This window comes from Sapajus apella, unplaced genomic scaffold (assembly GCF_009761245.1).
Source record: "Sapajus apella isolate SASKATOON/1434 unplaced genomic scaffold, GSC_monkey_1.0 scaffold51, whole genome shotgun sequence".
Classification (NCBI taxonomy): Eukaryota; Metazoa; Chordata; class Mammalia; order Primates; family Cebidae; genus Sapajus; species Sapajus apella.
Window position 1 is genome coordinate 14,534,464 of NW_022436991.1, and position 21,817 is coordinate 14,556,280.

The following is a 21,817-nucleotide window of genomic DNA, read 5'->3' on the forward strand; positions in this document are numbered from 1 at the left end:
TAAAAAAAATTAAATATATGGCCAATACTATTAATAGATGACTTTCAGTGCAGTAGTAGAGCTACCCAACCTCATACAGTTTGAAACGTTACAATGTATAGATTCTAGAGAACAGGAAGAGACTCTTGAAGTTCTTTCCCTGTTCCCTCCCAAAGCAACAGAAGCTTCTGACACATCAGTGACTATAAAATGTAGCCTAAGGAAGGGGCATAATCATCAAAAGTCCCTGGGGTCCTTGGACTCAAGTGTCTCCTTGCACAGGGAGCAACTAACTGCCGAGGAGGACAAAGAGGTGTCATCATCGAAGAGGTTGTGGGCTCTGAGCAGAGGAAATCTGAATGGAGATCCCTGTTTTCCAGTGTTTCTTCTGTGTTGCTAAGAAAACCAAGGCCAGGCAGGGCACGGTGGCTCACGCCTGTAATCCCAACATTGTGGGAGGCCGAGACAGGAGAACTGCTTGAGAGTTCGAGGCTGCAGTGAGTTATGATTGTGCCACTGCATTCCAGCCTGGGCCACAGAGTGAGACCCTGTCTCAAAAATAAAGTTAGGCGAGGTGTGGTGGCTCATGCCTGTAATACCAGCACCTTGTGAGGCTGGGGCTGGCAGATCACCTGAGGTCAGGAGTTCAGGACCAGCCTGGTCAACATGGCAAAACCCTGTCTCTTATTAGCTGGGCCTGGCGGCAGGCACCCGTAGTCCTAGCTACTCGGGAGGCTGAGGCAGGAGAATTGTTTGAAGCTGGGAGGCGAAAGTTGCAGTGAGCTGAGATTGTACCATTGCACTCCAGCCTGGGGGACAAGAGTGAGACTCCTTGAACCCCCTCCTACAAAAAAAAGAGTGAGACTCCATCTCAAAATAAATACAAATTAAATTAAATTAAATTAGAAAAGAAGAGAGACTGGCCGGGCACAGTGGCTCACACCTGTCATCCCAGCACTTTGGGAGGCCAAGGTGGGCAGATCACGAGGTCAGGAGTTTGAGACCAGCCTGTCCAACATGGTGAAACTTCATCTCCACTACTAAAAAAAAAAAAAAAAATGCTGGGTATGGTGGTGGGTGCCTGTAATCCCACCTACTTGGGAGGCTGAGGCAGGAGAATCGCTTGAATCTGAGAGGCAGAGGTTGCAGTGAGCGGAGTTTGTGCCATTGCACTTCAGCCTCGGTGACAGAGCAAGACTGAATCTCAAAAAGAAAAGAAGAGAAAATCATGGCCAAGTTTTATCTTTATGTTCTGCTATCCATCAAGACTGTCTCTGGAGAGGTGGTCTCTTTGAGCTGGCGGGAATGGCTTACCCCTAGGTGTCAAGGACAAAGGATTGCAGCATTACAGGCTGGCACTTTTTTTTTTTTTTTTTAATTTTTTTTTTTGTGAAGGAGAGTTTCACTCTGTCACTCAGACTGGAGTGCAATGTTGCAATCTTGGCTCATTTCAACCCCTGCTTCTCCAGTTCAAGCGATTCTTGTGCCTCAGCTTCCCGAGTAGCTGGGATTACAGGTTCCCGCCACCATGCCCAGCTAATTTTTGTATTTTTAGTAGAGATGGGGTTTCACCATGTTAGCCCAGGCTGGTCTTGAACTCCTGACCTCAGGTGATCCACCCACCTTGGCCTCCCAAAGTCACCACTTCTGTTTGTCTCTTTAGATGTGTTATGTTGGTTCCATCCTTTGAGAAGCAGGCAAGGTGGGCCAGATGTGCAAACGATTTATTGAGGAAAATCCTTGGGAGGGAACAAGAGGGAGGGAGGAAGAGAAGGCTGGGAAGATCATCAGACTGTCCTAGATCTAATATGTGGAAGAGAGAGACAGGAGGAAGGACGACGGGATGGGAAGAGTCTTGGACTGCAGTGCAGTGAGAAAGTTTCTACAAAGTCAAAGGGGAGTCCTTGATCCAAAGCTGCCCATTCGAGAAGTCCTGTGTCTCCACAAGCAGATATGCCTTCATTCTTTGGCTGGGATCGGCTTGTGGGAAGCAAACCAGAGCCTCCTGTGTGAACCACAGATGGATTTCACAGCTGCTGCCCTTGGTCAATGACTTTTCCTGAAGTCAGAGGTCTGAGTGGCACATTTTCAGGGCTGCCACATTCATCCCTTGCACTGCTCAGCTCTACCATGGATCCTGTAAACCTCTTTCTATGGGAAAACTTTGAAGAGAGTGATTAGTAGAACACGCTAGAGGCCCCGCCCACTTGCTGCAATTATCCAGAGGCCATAACCAGCACTTTTTCTTTCTTTCTTCACTATCCATCCTGAATTATCCACAGCTGGGTGGATCATGAGGTCAACAGTTCAAGACCAGCCTAGCCAATATGGTGAAACCCCATCTCTACTAAAAATACAGAAATCAGCTGAGCATGGTGGTGCGCGCCTGTAGTCCCAGCTGCTCTGGAGGCTGAGGCAGGAAAATCACTTGAACCGGTGAGGCAGAGGTTATAGTGAGCTGAGATAGCGCCACTGCACTCCAGCCTGGGCAACAGGGACTCCATCTCAAAAAAAAGTAAAATAAAATTATTCGCACTCTCCACTGTCAGTTTGGCAGGCTTTGATGGGTTACCTGGTGATGTGACCCAACCCTTCAGTCCTGAGGGATCTACATTATTGGTTATTGTAACCAACAGATCGCTGGAATCCTACATATTCCTCCTCGTCCTCCCGCTGTAAAAGCAGCCCTGCCCTCTCTGCTGACCAGGGTCAGTTAGTTCAGCCATGATGGTGCCTTCTCTTCTCACCTGCTAGTCCCTTAACACATGGAGTCCAAAGTTTCCTGGCAGTGGCCATAGCTTAAATGTAATGCCCCCATGCTGTGTCCCCTGGCTAGAGTGTACCCTCTTTGGGAACCAGGATTTCCCACCTTGTAGAGCCAAGAGGGAGTCGGGAGGGGGACTTGATTACCCACCATGCATCCCGGCAAACCTTTACTAACTGCACTATGGGTAATTAAAGCCCCAGATGAGGAATCAGGGGCAGTTTCTGCAGAAGGTGGCCCTGAACTGGGCAACCCTTGATAGCCGTGACTAGGGGTACTGCAAGGCTTGATTCGACTCCTCCCCTCGCTAGATCTCTTTCCTCCTCTGTAAAAAGAGGAAAGTGCTCTCTAAGTGCTAATGTCCTGAAACTCAGCTTTTAGACACAGGAAGATGTGTGCTTCCTGCTTTCTCCCTCTCCAGCCCCCTCTTCTGCACACCCAATAACTTAAATCCCTCTATTAGGTTATTTACGGCACTATGGCCTTGGAGAGGATTAGAACAAAGTTAGGGTGAAATCTGAAACTCCTCCATATTGGCAGGACAAGGAGTGTGGGAGAGGAAGGGAAGATGCAGAGGAGTTCTCTTAGAAGAGAACTTGTTTGGAAAACAAGGAAGAAAGGAAAGGTCTTCTAGACAGAGGAAACCTGTCTAGAGGACCAAGCGTGAGGGTATCAAAAGCAGATGTCAGGCTGGATGTTGTGGCTCATAACTGTAATCCCAGCACTTTGGGAGGCTGAGGCCAGCCCTGAGGTCAGGAGTTCAAGACCAGCCTGGCCAACATGGCGAAACCCCATCTCTACTAAAAATACAAAAACTAGCTGGGTGTGATGGTGTGTGCCTGTAATCTCAGCTACTCTGGAGGCTGAGGCAGGAGAATCACTTGAACCCAGGAGGCAGAGGCTATAGTGATCTGAGATGGCACCATTGCACTCCAGTCTGGGCATTAAGAGCCAAACTCCATCTCAAAAAACAAAAAAAAAAGAAAAGAAAAGGCAGATATTGGGGCTGGAGCAGTGGCTCACATCTGCAATCCCAGCACTTTGGGACGCTGAGGTGGGTGGAAGGCTTGAGCTCAGGAGTTGGAGACCAGCCTGAGCAATATGGTAAAACCCCATCTCTACAAAAAAATACAAAAATTAGCTGAGTATGGTTGTGCACACCTGTAGTCCTAGTTACTTAGGAGGCTGAGGCAGGAGGATCACTTGATGCCAGGAGGTCAAGGTTATAGTGAGCCATGATGACACCACTGCACTCCAACCTTGGTGACAAAGTGAGACCTTGTCTCAAAAAAAAAAGAGAGAGGCAGATGTCCTAGAATAGTGTGGCTGAGGTCAAGGCTGAATGGAGAAGAGAGGTCTTCTGTAGGGGAAGGGAGAGCAGGCTCTAAAGGTTAAGGGCTTTGAACGCCAGGATCAGGTTAGACTTTATCCTGACGGTACACAGGAAGTCCATGGCAGTTTTATGTAAGACAGCAACCCAACCCCATTTGTATTTCACAGAGCTGATGATCCCAAAGGACTTGGATTCTAGAAAAAAGACAACAGCCGGCCTCGGTGGCTCACACCTGTAATCCTAGCACTTGGGGAGGTGGAAATGGGCAGGTCACCTCATGTCAGGAGTTTGAGACCATCCTGGCCAACATGGTGAAACCCTGTCTCTACTAAAAATACAAAAATTACCTGGGCGTGGTGGCGCATGCCTGTAATCCCAGCTACTCAGGAGGCTGAGGCAGGAGAATCACTTGAACCCGGGAGGCAGAGGTTGCAGTGAGCTGAGACGGAGCCATTGCACTACAGCCTGGGCAGCAGAGCAAACTCCGTCTTTAAAAAAAAAAAAAAAAAGAAGAAGAAGAAGAAGAAAGAAAGAAAAGGAAAAACAATCTAGACAGAGGCAGGAAGCAAACCAGTTAAGAACTGAAACAATATTTTCAATGGTAAGGGCTGCCATCCTATGGCCTGGGGACCAGATTTGCCTCCAAAGTGTGTTTCATTTGGCCCATTCGATATTTCCGAATTTGGGGAATTCGTTTCAAACATTTAAAAGTTGGAAGATTTCATGTTAGGATATGGATTTCCTGCTTCTCTGAATATCATCCACCCACGCGCAGCCCACGACATCTCCAGTTCCCCTCTTCTCCACCCTCCCTATCACTTTACACGCGACCCCAGTGGCTCCTGTCTGTGCCTGTAGGTACTTGAGTTTGCAATCCCTGGCTCCGAAAGCTCTGGAAACAGTCGGAGTGGTTGAAAGGATTACGCTAGGTTGAGAAAACAGCCTGATCAAAAACTTGGAAGAAACAGAGAAGGCGTCCTATTTGGGGGCTTTCTCACTAGGGAAAGAGTGAGCTGCAGGGAGGAGAAAGAATAGGGCCTGGAAGGACTAGCTGTCCGTCTCATCTCTGTCCTCATCCACCCACTTCACCCAGGCCACCAATTTCCGGTTATCAAAGAGACAATGCAACATCCTTTACACCTGCTGCTACCTCTGCCTAGAATCTCCTTTCTTCCTTTCTATCTGGCCAGCAGTTCCTCCCAGCTGCACTCCTGGACTAGTCACTGCCTATTTGCAGCAGGGATCGCAAAGGCGACCTCAGTTGGATAGGGCACCCCCCTCCCCCGGACCAAGTTTATGACCTCTTCCCTAAGAAGACTGTGGGTTCTCTGAGGTCTCGCTGGAAATAGGATGCATGGATGGATGGATGGATGGATGCTCAGGCAGGCAGGCGGAGGAACAGACGGACGCATGGATGAGTGAATGCATATCCGAATGCAGAACCTGGACTTGTTTTCCCTCCTTGAAACAGACACAGGCTCCGCCCCACAAGCACGGACCGGGACAGTCTGGGGCAGTCTGGTCCCGCAGGGGCCAGGAAGCTGGACCAGGTGACCCTCTCAGACTCCCCCGAGTCCTCTGTAACCTCGTTCTCGCCCCCTCGTGGGCTCTGACCTAGAAAAGGCGGGGGGCGGGGGGAGAGTGGGAGCCACCGGCGCTAGGACCCTGCGCGGCCGGAAGGGGGTGGGGGCGCCGCGCCCGGAGAATCTGCGCCCCGCGGCGCGCGGCTGGTGAGCGCGCGGGCGCGAGGGCGCGCGCCGAGCGGGGCGGACAAAGGGGCGGGCGGCGGCGCGCGAGCCGGAGGGCGGAGCCGCGGGCCGGGCGGGCAGGTGCGCGCGGGCTGGAGGGCGGAGCCGCGATGCCGCGATGGAGCGCAGCCCGGGCGGGCGCCGGGGCCGGGGCCCGAGCACCAGGCGGAGCGCGAGCCGGAGCCGCAGCCGGAGCCCGGGCCAGGCCGGGGGCCGGGAGCGCAGGGCCGGGCTGCTCGTAGCGGCGGCGACCGAGCCCCCCAGCGGCTGAGGGGGCTTCTTCCCAGCGGCCGCCGGTGGCCGGGACCCAGCAAGCCCCCGTAGCCGAGGAGCGCGTGGAGCCCCCCTCCACATCCAGGATCCGGCGAACCTCGGGAAAGAGGGGGGCCCTTCTGGATCCGACACGGAGCGACTCCCCTTCGGGGAAAGCGGAGACTTCCTCGGTATTTAGAAGACAGCGAGCCCCCCTACGGCATCGCGAGGACTCCCCCTCCTCAGTCTGGGCCCCCCCAAGATCTAGAACGCAGTGCCCCCCAGGCCGAGATTGCGGAAACCCCCTCCCAATATCCGGTCATTACAACTCCACACCTCAAGACAAGAAGACCCAGCTCTGAACGCCCCTAGATCAGGGGATCCCAATCCCCCCAACTCCGGTACACAGAAATCCCAAATCTAGGCAGCCGGAGACAGCAAGAGACACCCTCACCAGCAAGAAGCCCCGAAGACGCCCCCCAAAGCTCCAGGACTGGGGCAACTGAGCCGCTGGCGGCACCGCTCGCACCCTGGTTCATGGTCGTGGCGCCCTGAGCCCCCGGGGCCGGGCGAACGAAGACCGCGACGGCGCCCAGGCCCCCTGCCGCGGCGTCCCCGCGGCCCCAGCCCAGGTAAGCAGGGCCCAGGTGTGGGGCGGCAGGTGAGTGGCCACCGAGGTCCCCGTAGCCCTGCAGGTGGGGAAGGAAGTATCGGGTTGCGCGCTCCCCGCTCCCCAGCGTCGCCATGGAGCCGAGGCTGAAGGACGTCTCTTTGTGTCTCGCTTGGAGGAGTCGCCCCCTCCTCCTCTCCCTTCCCCCACCCCATTCCCTAGCCTTGAGACTTGGTCACGGCTCCCCAGCCCTAGCGGGAATGGTGGTGGAGCCCCTTGTGCCATGGAGAGGTGGGAAGAGGGCGGAGAGTCCCCCCAAAAGCTGCGAGCCTGGAGGTTGGACCCCAGGTCTTTGGAGTGTGTATACCACTCCCCCATGGCCAAGCTGAGCTTCTAATGAAGTCTACCCTCCCAAGGGGAAAATTTGGGGGTGCCCACAGGTGAGGGGGGCCACCTTATGTGGCCCTGGGTGATGGCTGGGGCTTTGGGTGTGTGCCTTTGTCTGTGAGAGCGCAGGGAAGGGGTGTGTTTGAGAGAATGAATGGGAATCTCATCTCCCCTGTGACTCCGCTGCCCGACCCCAGGCCTCACTGGGGTCTTCACCTAGACCATACTTAGTACTCCCTGTGGGACAAGGAGGGAGTACGCATCCCCCAAATTGAGGTGCTAGTTTCTGGAGAGGAGAGGTAGTCTAGATGAAGAAGCCATTTCAGGTCAGGGCACCGTTATGTCCCCATTTGTCCCAGGGACAGCAAACCCAAGTCCTTCCCTTCCCCTCCTAACCTGGAAAATACCCAGATTAAACCTAGGGTTGGCTCCATGTGTCCCAGACAACCAGGGGCCAATTCCAGGGTCTCACTGTGGCTTTCCAGGTGGTATACACGGCTGTACCCCAGCCTGGCTCTCAGTGAGTTCCTGAACCCCAGGCTCTACCGCATATGGAGAAGCCAAGAGGCCCTGGCAGACATTCTACCCTGAAATCCTGAATCAGAGATCCTGAGAAGGGGCTGGACTGCATGGAAGGAATACACTCTGGGCTGCCAGGGGTTCCGCCAGTCGCTTCTCTCTGAGCCTTCTGCCGGCAAGCAGTGATGCTGGACCCATTTGATAGGTGCACAAACTGAGGCTCGGTAAGGCGAGACCCAGGGTACAGCTAGCCCTGCCAGTAGTTCCTTCATTTATTCATTCAACAAATCTTTCACCAGTGTCTGTGATGGATCACACACTAGAGTCAGGGCCCTTTTCCCCACTTCATTCCCATCTCCTTTCCTGAAATCTCCTGCTCATCAGACCCCTAGGCATGTCCTATGGGGCCGTTGAGGTGGACCTGGGCAGGTCCAGCTGACCGATTCTTGACCCCACACCTGAAGTACCTGATCCCTGCCCTGTTGCAGCCTTGGGAGGCTGAGCCTGAGTGGCCGACTCCTCATCTCCCTCCTTCCCAGCACCAAGTGCCTCCACCCCCGCCTGCTGCTGGCGCTGACCCAAGGGCAAGGATGTGACCAGCAGAAGAGAGTGGGGGGCGCTTGGTTCGGGCAGACCTCTGGCAGCCCCTCCTGCCAATTTCAGGACAGTTGAGGCAGCCACCTTCAGCACAGACTGCAGGGGAACCAGGTGCCCTGAAGACTGGGTGACCTTGGGCAAGCATGTGGCACTTCCCAGCGATAATGACAGAGAGTGAGCCTCTCTGCAGCTGGAAAGGCGGATGGAGATCGCAGTTGGGCAGGAGAAACATCCAGGTTTGCTGTACCCATTACCAAAAAAGTTCATTTCCCCTCAGTAGGGGTTCCCGGAAGCCCAGGGCTTTGTCACACATCCCACAGGCAAGGCAGTGGAACCAGAGGTTAAAGAGCAGAGCTTTGAGTCACTTTGACCAGGGAAAACCATGATGAGCCCAGAAGAGGACAAGGAGCAAGACCTCCCCTCCTCACTAACCTTCGATAGCTCCCCATTGAGTTTAGAATCAAGTTGCGGAGTCCAGACAGTCATAGCTCCCGCAGCCTGGCCCTAAACCACCTCTCCTAACCCGTCTCCTCCGTGTCCTCTAATTGTCTCCCTCCATCACGTGTTCTTCCCCTGACCTGAAAAGCCCCACTCTAGGATGGCTCTGGAGCAGTTTTCTGCCTCCACCTCCCTTTTTGAGCTGACCTGAGCTGGCACGTAGTAGAGAGCTGAATTTGATTGGTTGGTGGCTTGGTGGCTTGGAGGTAGTGGCGTGTGTCTACATGTGCAGCGAGAGTTTGTCTCCACATCTAGACTCGGCTCCAGGAGACAGGAAGCAGGTCTGTCTTGTCCACACTGCATCAGCATTGTCTAATTCAGAGCCCAGCATATGGTAGGGCACGTGCTGTTAAACACAGCCCATAGACAATTTTTGTTGGTCTAGTGTATTTTACATGTTTGCCTTTGTTGTGAGTGCTAAAAAAAAAAAGGAGGGGAGGATTTCACATACAAACGCTGATTTTCGGATCTTCTCGAAAAGTCAGCTGATGTGGCAACCCCAGGCCACAGTGGGAGAATGACCACCTTCTTCAGACAGGGCCCATGCCTTCCAGCCCACCCCCAGGCAGCCCATTCACTCCCTTAGGTCACCTCCTGGCCCCCAATGCTGGCATCTGGGTTTGCAGGCCCAGAAGAAAATGTTTTTGTTTTTGTTTTTGTTTTTGAGACAGAGTTTCACTCTTGTAGCCCAGGCTGGAGTGCAATGGCGAGATCTTGGCTCACTGCAACCTCTGCCCCCTAGGTTCAAGCAATTCTCCTGACTCAGCCTCCCAAGTAGCTGAGATTACAGGTCACCATACCCTGCAAATTTTTGTATTTTTAGTAGGGACGGGGTTTCACCATGTTAGCCAGGCTGGTCTTGAGCTCCTGAATCAGGTAATCCACCTGGCTGGGCCTCCCAAATTGCTGGGATTACAGGCATGAGCCACCACACCAGCCCGAAAAATCTTTGTTCAGTGGGCAACTGGCATCTGTATGCGTTCCGCACTCACGGGTGTTCCCTCCCACCCCTGTGGTCAAGTTAGAACATGCACAGAGCAGGGTCCATCCAGGGACTTAAGGGTTTCGTAGTGAAGCGAGCCTGAACTTCTCCAGCTTGGTTCCACTTTCCATTCTTGACCCCGTCTTGCACCCTGACCCCTGAACTAGTGACATCCAGCAACGAAAAACCTGTTTTCTCTGTCCCACTTGCCCCATATGTCCCAGGGACAGCAAACCTGAGTCCTTCCCTTCCCCTCCTGACCTGGTTCTAGGCGCAGGTCTTGCTCAGGACTCTTGGGGCAGAGCTACTGTCCAGGGTTCCATTCAGCCCTCTGTCCAGAGAGGAATTGGATGAAAGCTTCTTGCAGCTATAAGTTTCTTCCTTCTAACTTTCTAGGACTAAGTCCAAGCTGGTCTAAGTTTTGACCAGCAGGAGAGCTGGTGGCCTAGATATAGGAGTTACTCAAAAATCTAGGCTGGGTGCAGTGGCTCACTTTGGGAGGCCAAGGCAGGAGGATCATTTGCAGTAAAGAGATCGAGACCAGCCTGGCCAACATGGTGAAACCCCATCTCTACTAAACATACAAAACAATTAGCCAGGCACGGTGACATATGCCTGTACTCCCAGCTACTAGGGAGGCTGAGGCAGGAGAATTGCTTGAACCCAGGAGATGGAGGTTGCACTGAGCCGAGATTGTGCCACTGTACTCCAGCCTGGGTGACAAAGTGAGACACCATCTTAAAAAAAAGAAAAGAAAAAAGAAATCGACATTTTATAAACAGAAATGAAACTAACGGGCATTGTGGAGTAGCTGGGCCAGGGGCCAGCAGCAGGCCTTTGTCACTGGGCATGACTCTAGAAGGGAGTGCACCTGCTTCCTGAACACAGGTCTCCAGCAGCCTGAGGTCAAAGGAGATGGCAGAGCACCATGGTGGAGAGTTCAGGCTCTGGACTCTGCTTGGGCTTGTAGCTCACTGAGCTGCTGTGTGACCTTCAGCAAGGCACTTACCCTCTCTGGGCCTCAATGCCCTTGTCTATAAAACAGGGATAATACTATCTTGTAGGAACATCAGGGGGATGAAGCAGGCTAAAGAATGAAAGGGACCTAGGACAGGGTATCCCATATCAAAAGTGCTCACTAACTATTGGCCCTTATTAAATGGGGCATTGGCAGGTGGTGACTGAGCCTCCACAGTTATGCTTCCTTGGGAGCTGGGCTAGGGTGGCAGAGGCTTCTGGTTCTGTCCCTGAGAAAGGGAAGGGGTCTTTGGGAGGCAGTAGCCTGTTGTGCCATGGAGCTCGCCCCTGCCCCGGGTGGGGGTGAGGGTGGAGGCCCTTCCTGAGCCTCTCCTAGCATCCTGCCTGAGGGCTGGGACATGGGGACCGTGGTCTGGCTGTGGTTCTGTAGTTAAAGCCCTCTTCCTTCCCAGCTTTCCTCATGAGTGACCTGCTGTGCCTTCTGCTGGAGAGTTTCCTGGAGACTTTCTGCCCCAGGAGGATGGGCCCCAGGCCAAAGTCTTCCCCAAAGGACCCGCCCTTCTCCCCCTATCCTGTTTCCCCTTTTAGGACTCAGGAATCGGTAGCCACTAGGCCTGGAGGTCCCCTCTCCTTCCCAGCCACCCTCACTTCGCCCCACCATTGCTTGGCCACACCTGGAGAGAGGACAGGTCCAGCTCAGCCCCACCTTGGGAAATCATGTAACTTCAGGGTTGGAAAGGAAGCAATGGAACGTCTCTCAATGTCTGCTCAGTGCTGGACAGCGTTTTCTCATTTCGCCCTGAGGACAGCACCACATTAACCCCAGAGCCAGGATTTCCTCCCTCCCCCCGCCGGCTCTGAGGTCCCCCAAAGGTTTATGTGAAGCCAGTGTCTGAGTGCCTGAGTTCGAAGCCCACCTCCACCATTTTCTGGCTGCATGACCTTGGGCAGGTCAGTTATCTCCCGGGCCTCAGTTTCCTCTGACGTAGAATAGAGACAATAATAACTGCCACTTGTGAGGATTAAGTGGATCTGTTGCAGGTGAAACGCTTGAGCGGGGCCTGCTGCTTAAGTGTTGGCTCTGTCCTGCCCTGCTGGGGTATGCAAATGAGCTGGTCCAGGCCTGGAACCCACGGTGACCTCCCACTGCACCAGCACTCCTTCCCTGTGGCTTCAGGGAACCACCGGAGGGGCTGAGGATGTTCCCACTGGAAGATAGGGCGGCGGTGGGGCTGGAGGGGACCGTCCTCCTCTTCCTCCTGATCTGGGCTGAGAGAGGCTGCACATGCTGGGCCCCCACTGCCTCCAGGGCAGCTTTTCTGGGTCTGCTAGGGCGCCGCACCGTAGCAGGAAGTGACTTACCTACCTGTGAGTATAAGGCTTGTGACTCTCTGAGCCAGGGCTTGAGGCCTTGCAGGGAGGAGACTTTTCCACCCTGGGAGCTCAGGTGCCTGCCAGCCCTGACCCTAAGTCTCCAGGAGGCACAACGGGGCCTGCAGTTAACACAGCTAAGTGATAAAAAGCACAGTCCCTAGACCCAGCTGTGTGACCTTGGGCAAGGTGCTTAATCTCTCTGTGCCCCAGGTCCCTCATCTATAAAAAAGGGGGGTGATATTAGTACTTGCCTCTTAGGGTCATTGTGAGGAGTAAGAGCGTGAATGTAAAGTGCCGTGAGTGGCACCCTGTACCACTGAGGGCTTGCTGTTCATGTGAGTCCTCTAAGCCCTGAGCAGAAAGGGAAAGTTAGCCCCACCGTTACAGATGGAAAAACTGGAGGTATATGGGTGAAGGTGTTTTCTCAAGGTTCTGTAGCTGGGATTTAGGAAAGAGCCTGCCTCCGTTGATACCATTCCACACATGGTCCACAAGCCAAGGTCAGACAAATGGACCCAATGGAACCTCGCCCGGGCTCCAGGGCTAGACTTTCTGCCCCGCGCTTCCTCTCACACAGGCCACAGCAGTGAGAGCTGTGCCAGGGAGGAATCTGTAGCTCTGCCCCAGACCTTCCCCAGAAGCCTCTAAGCCCCCCACCTCCTCCTCAGCCCTACTCCAAGGGCAACGTGGGACACTACCACAGCTGGCCTCGGAGTCTCCAAGTCTGGTCGGGTCAGGTTCATGCTGTCACTCTTCGCCTCTCCAGGCCTGACATGAGGGTTGGCTTCAGGAAGGGTTTGTTGAGTGCATCCCACCGAGGTTTGGAGGGCATCCCCCTTGGAGTGGAAGCCGGCTCCCTGCCATGGCTTCGGAGGCCCCAAATGACAATGGCCATCCTTTCTCAGCTCTGCTCTCATCTCCTGCCTTTCATTTCCCTATCCCTGTGCACACAGCAGGTCCCACCTCTGGCCCTCTGCCAGGAGAGCCCACCTGCCACAGCGCCTATGCGTGTGTAGCCGCCTCCGTGGGCTGGCCTCCCACCCACAGTTCCCTTGCCTCTTTGCCTACTCTGCTGTTCCTTGAGGACTTCTCACTGTTTGACACACATCTCCTGCTCATCTTTGTCATTGTGTGCCTCCAAAGTAGAATATAAGCTCTTTGAGGGCAGGACTGTTTGTTTGGTTCATGAATGTATTCCAGATCCAAAAATAGTAGCAAGCACATAGTAGGTGCTCAACAAATACTTATTGAATATTTTGGAGCCAGACAGATACTCTCTATGTGACTTCTTAGCTCTGTGTCACAGGACACATCACTTAAGCTTCCTGTCTCTTTTTCTTTTTTTTCTTTTTTGAGATGAGATCTTACTCTGTTGCCCAGGCTGGAGTGCAGTCGCGCCATCACAGCTCAGGGAAGTTTTGACCTTACAGGCTCAAGTGATCCTCCCGCTTCAGCCTCCTGACTGGCTAGGACCACAGGCATGTGCCATCATGTCCAGCTCATTTTTTTAAATTTTTTGTAGAAATGGGGCCTCGCTGTGTTGCCCAGGCTTGTCTTGTATTCCTAGGCTCAAGCCATCTGCCCACATTAGCCTCCCAAAGTGCTGGCATTGCAGGTGTAAGCCACTGTGCCTGGCCAAGCTTCCTCTCTCAGAGTCTCAGTTTCCTGAGCTGTAAAGGATGTAAGGGGAATAATAATAGCTTCTCCTGAGATTGTCGTGAGGTTGAAATGAGTCAACATATATACAGTGCTTATACTTTCAGTGGCTCATAAATGTTGGCTATTACTAATAATACCCTAACCCGCACCATTATTTTATTATCTCACTTTACTGAGGGTGGGGAGATGGGGCCACAGAGACAGTAAGCGGCAGATCCAAAGCTTCCAGGCGAGAAAAGATGGCGAATGCCTGAACCTGGACCACAGGCTTCTAGGCTGGGCTGTGTCTTCAGCCCCATCCCCCTGTAGGAGCTCAGGGAGGGGAAGAAGGTGAAGGCTGCAGCTGGAGAAGGGCCCATCTCTTCTGGAGCCTCTGCTCACCCAGCCATCCCTCCAGAGACCACCACTTGTCCATTGGTAGACGCTCAGCCCAGTCCCCTTGCCTGTCAGCCAGTGGTGGGCACCCACCATGCCCAGCAGCCTCCACTCCTATTGATACCCCTGAGTGCTGGGCCACCCGCCTCACCCAGGCAGCCAGGCTGGGAAGACCTCCCCAGCTCATGCCTCATCCCATACCCCCGGGGGCTGCTCCGGGCTCCGTGCCCTCAAGTAGCCAGGAGGATAGGACCCAGGGCACCCGCCTCCCACAGTGCCTTGCTGGGGAGGGCAGGAGAGGCTGAAGAGCCTGTTCCAGCTCTGGGCACCAGCTGCAGGCAGGCAGCGTCACAGGCTATTAATAGCCACCAAAGATGTGCCCTGAGAAGGGGCGGACTGTGCACCAGCTGGGAGGGGAGGCTGAGGCAGAGGCTGGAGCCAAACAGGAGCTCAGCCCTAGGAACCCTAGGCTGCCCCTGGTGGGGAGGGCAGAGTGAGGAAGAAGGTCCAAGTGTCTGCAGCTTGATCTCGGGAAAGTCTGGGCTCTTCCTCCCAAGCTCCTCATGGGAAGTGGAGGAGCGGGGTCAGGTGATCCCCATAGTCCCTTCTGGCTTGAACGGGTTCCGGGGTGAGATTCAGCAGAGCCAAATGGCCTCCATCTACAGAACAGAAAAGCAAGGCACAGTGAGAGGATGGCCTTCCCCAGGCTCACCTGCAAGTCAACGACAGAGCCAAGGTCCAGGACCCTCTGACCAGCAACTTCTTACTGACTCCCGCTTTGTGCCCCATCCTTTTAAATGAGCATGCTCAGCCCTATTTTGCTGATGGGCAAACTGAGGCTTAGGCAGGTGGCACAAACTGCCCAAGGTCACACAGCTAAGAAAGGATGGAGCCAGGATTTATACCCCAAAGGGAAAACAAAGAGGGGATTTGAGAATATTCTCCTCCTCCTCCTCTTCCTTGTGAGCCAAAATAGAACACTTGCTGGGGTCTGTATTTGTGTTGAGGGCCAAGGGGAGGGAGATGCCTTATCTAGAGGTTTGTGGGCTCCCAGGAGCCCTGTCCCTGCTATTGTGTGTGGAAGCTTGCATGTGCTGCATGGGACATTTCTCAAGGTAGAGGGTCCTGAGACTCATAGTGCCACGTGAAGGCAGAACTACTAACTTAGCTCATTTCACCCATTGGAAAACTGGAGAGAAGGAAGGGCTGGCCAGGGCTCCCTGGAACCAACGGCAGAGGCTGAATCTTTCCAAGTATCTCACTAGCCTGGCTTGGGTTCTCCTACCCTCTGGCAGAGAATAGGAGAGTCTATGAGTGAACAGATTTCTGCACTGGAGTAAACAAATGCAAAGGTCGGGGACATCCTTCAGGGAAGGTGTTACAAGGCAGAGAGCCAGGCTGGCACACCCACCTCGTGACATGGAGGGAGGGCTCTGCTTTGGGCAGGGTGTGAAGGGGGCTCCCAGATGCCCCCACCTTCCTGAGCATGGGCTGCCCTACTGTGGGAATTCAGGGGCCAGTTGTTCTCTGCTGGCCCTTCTCTGGGGTGGCAGGCAGGTGCAACACTCCCTGGCAATTCCTCTGGCATTGTCTGGTCCCCTGGTTCCTTTTACTCCCTAGACCCAACTGGATTGTACCTAGTAGGAAGTTTCATGTCTACCCTACCTCTTTCACCCAGTTCCTGCCATGCTTCCCAGAGGTTCATTCATTCATTCAACAAATATTTACTAAGTGCCTCCTATATACCAGGCACATGTTAGCTGCTGGGGGATACAGCAGTGAACAAGACCAGAGAGCAAAATTCTTGTCTTCCAGCTGCTTAAGTTCTAGTAAGGAAAAGAGACAGTCATAATAGATATCAGAAGTCAGTACATTATATAATACATGAGAAAGTGATACACCCTACCAGGAAAAAAATAGAGCAGGGGATGGGGGGCCAGGAGTGCAGTAGGGCAACCCTGGTTGAGAAGGTGTCATTTGAACAGAACTTGTAGGAAATGAGCTATGCTGTGGATGTCTAGGGGAAGATCTGTCCAGGCAGAGGGACTTGTCCCCAGACAGGGGGCTGGTGTGTTCAGGGAACAGTAGGGGGACCAGCGTGTTGAGCAGAGGGAGGGAGGAGATGGGCCAGAGGGTAAATGGAGAGCCATGGTCAGGACTATGGAACACGACGAGAGCCAGTAGAGGCTGCTGAGCCTGGGAGTAAGGGGATACTCCCTGGTGGCTGTGTCAAGAACGGGCTCGGAGGCAGGAACCAGTTAGGAGGTTACTGTGGTGGCTGGGAGGGACTGATGACGGCTCAGACCGGGGGAGCGAGTACAGCGTGACCATAGTGGGTGCTGAGGTGGCTAAGCACCTTGCTGGTGTCTAGTGTTGATTCTAGAGTTATTTTGTACAAATACAAACCAATGAGAAATCTGTTCTTCTCACCATTTCTTTTCTCTTTTTCTTCTTCTCTTTTTTTTTTTTTTTTTTAAGACAGGGTCTTGCTCTGTTACCCAGACTGGAGTGCCGTAGTGCAATCATAGCTCACTGCAACCTCGAACTCCTGGGTTCAATAAATCCTCCCACTTCAGTCTCCTGAGTAGCTGGAACTACAGACACACGCCACCACTCCTGCCTGCTTTTCAAAAAATTCTGTAGAGACGGGATTCTACCATGTTGCCCAGGCTGGTCTCGAACTCCTGGGCTCAAGTGATCCTCCCATGTTGGCCTCCCAAAGTGCTGGGATTACAGGCATGAGCTACCACACCAACTCTTTCTCCCACAGCAAGGTAGCATATTAACTTCCTGGGACCGTCTGGCCATGTCCCAAAGTGACACTGAGGCCAAGAGAGGGTGAGGGGGGCCAGTGACAGCTGTTGTGTTTCACCAAGAAGCATCCCCTTCTTATGTGGCTGGGAGAGGTTCAGTGCCACAGTTCTGTGGGGTGGTATGGGGGGTACTGGGCAGTCTCCAGAAATTCCAAACACACTCACCCTATAACCTAGCAAGCCTATTTCTAGATTTTCTCATACAGATTCGCCTGCACGTGGCAAAATGACTTCTGTACAAGGCTACTCCTTGTTTATAGTGATAGCAAAATGTTAGTCACAACCAAAGTGTCTGTCATTCAGAGTTTGGTCAAATGAATGGCAGTACATCCATATATGCCTTTCCAGTCCTGGGGGCCTGGGTTTCAATTCTGTGGCAGTTCCTCCCTGCCTGGCTCCTTATCCTCTTGGAATCTCCCCCCAGCTTCACGCTTAATGCTGGACAGGCCAGGGTGCTGTCCACACCTGTGGTGCTGAAGACAGTGGGGCTGGAGAGAGGCCTGGCGCTGTAAACCAGAGACTGAGACTAGAGCAGCGGGACATTCAGGGTTGCTTAACCCCTCTGATCCTCAGTGTCCTTATCTGTAAAATGGGGCTGCCATGAAGATTGATTGACAGCAGCAATGTAAAGCCTGAGCACACAGAGAAAATAAATGTTATTTTTTTTTTAATTGAGACAGAGACTCACTTTGTTAACCAGGCTAGGGTGCAGTGGCACCACCTCAGCTCACTGCATTCTCCACCTCCCGGGTTCAAGTGATCCTCCCACCTCAGCCTCCCGAGTAGGTGGGATTACAGCGATGCGCCACCATGCCTGGCTAATTTTTGTATTTTTAGTAGAGACGGGGTTTCGCCATGCTGGCCAGGCTGGTCTCGAACTCCTGATCTCAAGTGATCCACCCACCTTGGCCTCCCAAGGTGCTGGAATTTCAGGCATGAGCCAACACGTCCAGCCAATAAATGGTAATTTTTACTCTGTCATTTTAGAGATGGTGAAGCATAGTGGTTAAGCTTTTGGACACCGGAGTGATGACACCTGGATTTGAATCTTGGCTCTGCCGCCTATTGGATGGATGATCTTGAACAAATGACGTGACCAATGTGTGCCTCAGTTTCCACATCTGTGAATTGGGGTTAATAATAGTCCCCGTATCATAGGACATTATGGGGATTAGATGAGTTCATTTACATGAAGCACTTGGCACATGACAGGGGTTCCCTCAGTGTCAGCTATTTATCATCACTGTCCTCCCCATCGGCATTGTCAGCCTATTCTAGCACCCCCAGCCTCCCTGTTCATAGCGGCTGCTGTTACTCACAGCCACCCCCATCTGTACTGCACTGTGCTGGGGCTGGGGCTGCTGGAGGAAGACAGCACCTTGCCCTCCAGATGCCCTGGCTTCTAGCCCAGCCCTACCATTGACTTCTATGTAACTTTAGGCAAATTGCTGTTCCCTTCTGGCCTTCAGTCTCTGTGCCTGTAAAATGGGGCTAATGATACTTTGCACAGGCCCTTGGGAAAATAGCTATGTGCCTACAGGGTCACATTCAGGAAAGCCAAGATATAAAAAGTGACAAATTCCCAAACACATAGAGAATTATTCACCCAGCATTTGTCACACCCTGGCTAAGTGCTGGGAATAGTGAGATGATGAAGGCATAGGGCCTGCTTTCAAGGAGCTTTTGGGTTTCTTGCTGGGTGGTTAATCCCCTTCAATTCGGGTGCCAGCTCCTGATTTAGGAAGTCGCCCTGATCCCCACTGCCAGGGCCCTCCTTGGAAATGTTGGAGCGCTGACCATTGCCGTCCTGGCCTTACGGTTATATGTGTTCATGTTTTATCTGCCTCTCTGATTTGTGGGCTCATTGCCATTTGTCTGTTGCATTGCTCTAATGTACGCACCCCATGCCAACACCCCACCCTGTGCCTGAGCCCGAGTAGCACGCAAGTTACATAAACTCAACTCAAATCAGCTGAATTAAGCCAAAAAGGAAGTATATTGATTCATGAAACAAATGTTCAGGAGTATAATTGGCTTTAGGCATGCCTGGCCCCAGAACTCAAAGTCATCGGAAATCTCTCCACCGTTCTCTCCTCTCTGCTTATATCTTTGTTGCTTTATTCTCAGTCGGGCTCTCCCCTTCCCCCATGATGGAAAAGCCAGCTCACAGCAGCGGCACAGCTGTGTCCTGCAGCTTTGCAGCCCAGGGTGAGAGGGTCCCTCTTTCCTGATGGCTACAGCAACAGTTCTAGGGCTTGATCTCAGTGGGTCACGTTTGATCACTTGTTCATCTCTGAACAAGTCACAGAGACCTGGCAGATGGGATCCATCTGCTGATTGCCCAGGCCCTCCTTGCAAAATCATGGTGGAGACATCCGTTCTAAACTTCATGGGCGGAGAGAGAGAGGGCCATTACCACAGGAAACTGATGGTAGAACAGAAAACTCCACGTTCCCATTCAAGAATTTACTGAAAATATGTTAGCAAGGCAAGGATTGAGTCAAATCTTGTTTTAAAACAGTTTATCTGACTATGTATATAAGAAAGACAAGGGCCAGGCACGGTGGCTCAGGCCTGTAATCCCAGCACTTTGGAAGGCCGAGGCAGGTGGATCACTTGAGGTCAGGAGTTCAAGACCAGCCTGGCCAATATGGTGAAACCCTACCTCTACGAAAATACAAAAATTAGCCAGGTGTGGTGGCAGGTGCCTGTAATCCCAGCTACTCAGGAGGCTGAGGCAGGAGAAGCGCTTGAACCCAGGAGGTAGAGGTTGCAGTGAGCCAAGATTGCGCCACTGTACTCCAGCATGGGTGACTGACTGAGACTTTCTCAAAAGAAAGAAAAAAAGATCGGGGCCAGGTGTGGTGGTTCACACCTGTAATTCCAGCACTTTGTGAGGCCAAGGCAGGTGGATCCCCTGAGGTCAGAAGTTTGAGACCAGTGTGGCCAACATGGTGAAGCCCTGTCTCTACTAAAAATACAAAATTAGCTGGGTGTGGTAGCACACGCCTGTAATCCAGCTACTTGGGAGGCTGAAGCACAAGAATCACTTGAACCTGGGAGGTGTAGGTTGTAGTGAGCTGAGATTGCACCATTGCACTCCAGCCTGGGCAACAAGAGAGAAACTCCATCTCCCCCACGCCAAAAAAAGATCAGGGAGCGGGGAGAAACCTAGAGGCAAGTGAGGGGTCATATGGAGGTGCAGAATTGGTTCAGTCCTGCAGGCTAAGGGAATTCAGCTCCGGCCCCCTTGCCTTAAAGAGAAGCAATGTGAAGCAAGTGAGAGAGGCCAGAGGTATTTGGGGCCTGAATTTCCACCATATGCTGCTTTTTTCACAGGGATTTTTAATAATAATACTAACCTAGAAGTAAGGTGACCCACCCAGGAACAATCCTCCTGTCCGTCCTTCCTTCCAGGCCAGCACCTTATTAAGGACACCCTTGGAGTTTGTCCATGCTAGGGACATAGTGCAAGTCCAGGGGCCTGAGGGAGAAGACCTGGGCATGAGGACAGAGAATCTCTTGGGATCCCAGCATGAGAGTCAGAAAGGCCTTCCTGGCATCACTTGGTACAACCTTGAGCCCCCGACTGCGTCCCCAGCAGATGAGCATCTAGCCTCGCTTCTCCACCCCCAGTGAGCACAACGCACTTGCGTCCTGCTGCTGCTTTTGAGTCGAAGTCTGCCTGGGTCTGCCTTCAGAGCCTTGGAAAACATAGTGCATGTGAGCATGGGATCTGAAGCCTAAAAGCCTGAGTTCAAATCCCAGCACTGCTGATCACGAGCTCTTGGGCAGGTTACTCAGCCCATCTGTGCCTCAGTGTCATTTTAGTCCATTTTGTGCTGCTGTAACAGAATAAATACCCTAGATGGCACAATTCGTAATGAACGGAAATTTTTTTTTGCAGCTCTGGAGGCTGGGAAGTCCAAGATCAAGGCACCAGCATCTGGTGAGAGTCTTCTTGCCACATCATCCCACAGCAAGAGGGCAAGAGAGAGAGGGAGGAAGGGCACGGATCAGCCAAAAGAGGGCCAGACATCCTTTTATGAGGAATCCACTCTTGCAATAACAGCGTTAATTCATTAACAAGGACAGAGCTCTCCTAGTCTAATCACCTCTTAAAGAACCCTCCTCAAGCCTGGTGCAGTGGCTCATGCCTGTAATTCCAGCACTTTGGGAGGCCAGGGCAGGTGGATCACCTGAAGTCAGGAGTTTGAGACAGACCAGTCTGGCCAATATGATGAAACTCCATCTCTACTAAAAAGACAAAAAGTACCGTCCTGTTTAACCTCCTCTGGCCGTATTCCAGGCCGTTCAAATCTACTCTCTTGGTTTGTGTTTTGTTTTGTTTGAGACTGAGTCTCACTCTGTCACCCAGGCTGAAGTGCAAGGACACAATCTTGACTCATTGCAGCCTCCACCTCCTGCGTTCAAGTGATTCTCTTGCCTCAGCCTCCTAAGTAGCTGGGATTACAGGCACATACCACCACGCCCAGCTAATTTTTGCATTTTTAGTAGAGACATGGTTTCACCATGTTGACCAGGCTGGTCTCAAACTCCTGACCTCAAGTGATCCGCCTGCCTTGGCCTCCCGAAGTACTGGGATTACAGGTGTGAGCCATCATGCCTGGCTTTTTTTTTTTTCCCCAAAACAGGGTCTCACTCTGTTGAGACCTCCCAAGCTCAAGCGATCCTTTCACTTCACCCTCCCAAGTATCTGGGACGACAGGCATGTCCCACCATGCCCAGCTAATCTTTTTTATTTCTTTGTAGAGATGAAGGTCTCACTGTGTTACCCAGACTGATCTTGAACTCCTGGGCTCAAGCAATCCACCTGCCTTGGCCTCCCAATCCAACTTCTGGGATTGCAAGCACAAGCCATTGTGCCTGGCATTCTTCTGGCGTGTGTGTGTGTGTGTGTGTGTGTGTGTGTGTGTGTGTGTGTGTGT

At 52.7% G+C, this 21,817-nt stretch overlaps 1 protein-coding gene across 2 annotated transcripts in view; it reads left to right on the forward strand.

Annotated features, from left to right (window-relative positions):
• SBK1 (SH3 domain binding kinase 1) overlaps positions 1-21,817 on the forward strand; it is a 66,843-nt gene that overhangs the window by 29,427 nt on the left and 15,599 nt on the right. The window contains exon 1 of one of the 2 annotated variants that reach the window (XM_032243041.1): positions 6,591-6,708. The exons of the other annotated variant lie outside the window; for it this stretch is intronic. The gene's annotated coding sequence lies outside the window, so the exon portion shown is untranslated. Of the gene's footprint in view, positions 1-6,590; positions 6,709-21,817 lie in introns of those variants that run through there. 2 annotated transcript variants of the gene reach the window in all.